Here is a 3,092-nt window from a genome sequence, read left to right as displayed (position 1 = left end):
AGATGTAAATTAAGGATCTTGAGGTAGACACGGGGCCATTATTCTGATTTTACGGATAAACCCACTATAATCACCAGAGACTCTGTCAGTGAAAGAACAAAGCAGCTGAATCAGAATCAGAGAAGGTGATGTGCTGAAGGGAACAGAGAGGAAGAGGATCCTGTGGGGATGGAACCACAAGTCAGAGAGATGCAATTGCTGATGTCAGGGATGGAGGGAGGAGCCTTAAAGCTGAGGAATACAGACAGGTTCCAGAAGATGGAAAAAGAAAGGAAACACATTCTCCCCTAAATCCACAAGGAAGAAGGCAGCCCTTCCAACACTTTGGTTGTAGCCCAGTGACTCCCATTTCACACTTCTGATATCTAGAATTGTAAAAATAATAAATATGTGTTTAAGCCACCACATTCAAAGTAATTTTTTTCAACAACAATAGGAAAGTAATACAGAGGCACATTAAAGGATTTATCTTTATGTGTATCTCTGCAAGACAGACATAACTTGGAGATATAGTGCATTCACTTCCAGATCACTGAATAAAGCAAATATTGCAATAAAGTGAGCCAAATATTCTTTTTGGTTTCCTTGTGCATATGAAAGTTATGTTCACATTACATTGTAGTCTATTAAGTGTGCAATAACATTATGTCTAAAAAACAATGTACATACCTTAATTTAAAAGAATGCTTTATTGTCAAAAAGTGCTAACCACCATCTGACCTTTCAGTGACTGGTAATCTTGCTGGAGGAGGGTCTTGCTTCAATGTTGACAGTTGCCTACTGATCAGCATGGTGGTCATTGGAGGCTAGGGTGGTTGTGGCAGTTTCTTAAAATGAGACAGAGATGAAGTTTACCACATTGATTGACTTTTCCTTTCATAAATGATTTCTTATAGCATACCATACTGTTTGATAGCATTTTAAACATAGTAGGACTTCTTTCAAAGTTGGGGTCAATCCTTTCAGACTCTGCAAATGCTTTATCAACTATGTTTATGTAATATTCTAACTTCTTGGTTGTTATTTCAACAGTCTCACAAATTATTCTCTAGGAGTAGGTTCCATCTCAAGAAACCACTTTCTGCACTCATCCACAAGAAGCAACTCCTCATCCATTAAAGTTTCATCGTGAGATTTCAGCAATTCATACCCATCTTCAGGCTCCACTACCAATCCTAGTTCTCTTACTATTTCTACCACTTCAACAGGCACTTCTTCCACTGAAGTCTTGACCCCCTCAAAGTCAAGTGGGCTGGAATCAATTTCTTCCAAAATTCTGTTAATGTTAATATTTTGACCTCTGGCCATGAATCATGAATGTTCTTAATGGCATCTAGAATGGTGAATCCTTTCCAGAAAGTTTCAATTTGCTCTGCTCAGATCCATCAGTAAAATGGCAGCTGTAGCTACCATTGTATTTCTTAAATAAGGAGACTTGAAAGTTGAAATTACTCTTTACCCAAGGGGTACAGGGTACAGAATGGACATTGTGTTAGGCATGAAAACAACATTAATCTCATTATACATTTCCATCAGAGCTCTCGGCTGACCAGCTGCATTGACAGTGAGAAGTAATATTCTGAAAGAAATCTGTTTTTTTGGTTGTTTTTTTTTGTTTGTTTGTTTGTTTATTTTGCTTTTTGTTTCTTGTTTTTGTTTGCTTGTTTGTTTGTTTGTCTTTCTGAGCCGTCATTCTCAACTGTGTGCTTAAAATATTCACTAAACTCTGTTGTAAACAGAGGGGCTGTCATTAGGCCTTTTTTGTTCTATTTATAGAATAATACACAAGCATAGTATATTTAGCAGAATTCTTGAAGGTCCTGGGATTTTTGGAATGGGCATTGATCATTGGCTTCACCTTAAAGTCACCAACAGCATTAGTCCCTAATTAGAGGGTCAGCCTGTTCTTTGAATCATTAAAACCAATCATTGACTTCTAACTACGAAAATCCTAGCTGGCATCTTTTTCTAATAGAAGACTGTTTCATCTCATTGAAAATCTGTTGCTTAGTGTAGCCACCTTCATTAAATATCTTAACTTGATCTTCTGGAGAACTTGCTGCAGTTTCTACAACAGCATATTCTACTTCACTTTGCATTTTTATATTATGGAAACAGATTCTTTCTTTAAACTTCATGAACCAACCTCAGCCACCTTTAAACTTTTCTTCTGCAGCTTCCTCACCTCTCTCGGCCTTCATAGAAATAAAGGCAATTGAGGACTTTCTCTGAACTAGGTTTTGGTTTAAGGGAATATTATGGCTGGTTTGATTTATCCAGACCACTAAAATTTTCACCATATCCATAATAAGACTGTTTGGCTTTATTATCATTCATGTGTTCACTGGAGCAGTTCTTTTAATTTCCTTCAAAAACTTTTCCTTTGCAACCATAGTTTGGCTAACTGGCACAAGAGACCTAGCTTTGGTCTATCTAGGCTTTCAACCTGATTTCCTCACTGAGCTTAATCATTCCTAGCTTTTGACTTAAAACGAGAAGCATGTAACTCTTCCTCTCACTTGTATACTTAAAGACCATTGTAGGACTATTAACTGGCTTAATTGCAATATTGTTGTTTCTTGGGGAATAGGGAGGCCTGAGAAGAGATGGTGGAATGGTCAGTCTGTGGAGCACTCAGAACACATACCACAATTATCAATTAAATTTGCTGCCTTATATTAAGGCTACAGCTCATGGTATAATTGTAACATCAATAATCACTGATCACAGGTCACCATAAAAAATAATAATAAAAAACTTAGAAACATTGTGAGAATTACTGAACTGTGATGCAGAGACACAAAGCGATCAAATTCTGTTGAAAAAATGGTGCCTTTAGATTGGCTATACATGAGTTGCCACAAACTTTTAATTTATAAAAAAATGTAATATATGCAGAGCATAATAAAGTCAAATGCAATAAAAACAAGGTATTCCTATACATAAAGTTATACTTCTGGGTGTGACACACACTATCTGTTCTCTGGGCAGACCCCTTTATACCCCATTATCCCATTATCAATTTAGTATGCCCTTGTCCTAACTGCTCATTATTTTTTTCTAATGGCTTTAATAATTGGGAGCTTTTCCAG

General features: G+C 36.7%; 1 pseudogene; it reads right to left on the bottom strand.

The window, feature by feature from the left end:
• Positions 1 to 704: 704 nt before the first annotated feature.
• On the bottom strand, positions 705 to 2,538 carry LOC116879900 (annotated as a pseudogene).
• Between the last annotated feature and the right edge of the window lie 554 nt (positions 2,539 to 3,092).

Source organism: Lontra canadensis, unplaced genomic scaffold (genome assembly GCF_010015895.1).
Source record: "Lontra canadensis isolate GAN:19392208 unplaced genomic scaffold, GSC_riverotter_1.0 scaffold64, whole genome shotgun sequence".
Lineage (NCBI taxonomy): Eukaryota > Metazoa > Chordata > Mammalia > Carnivora > Mustelidae > Lontra > Lontra canadensis.
Note: the sequence above shows the minus strand (reverse complement) of the source record. Positions and strands in the feature narration are given on the sequence as shown.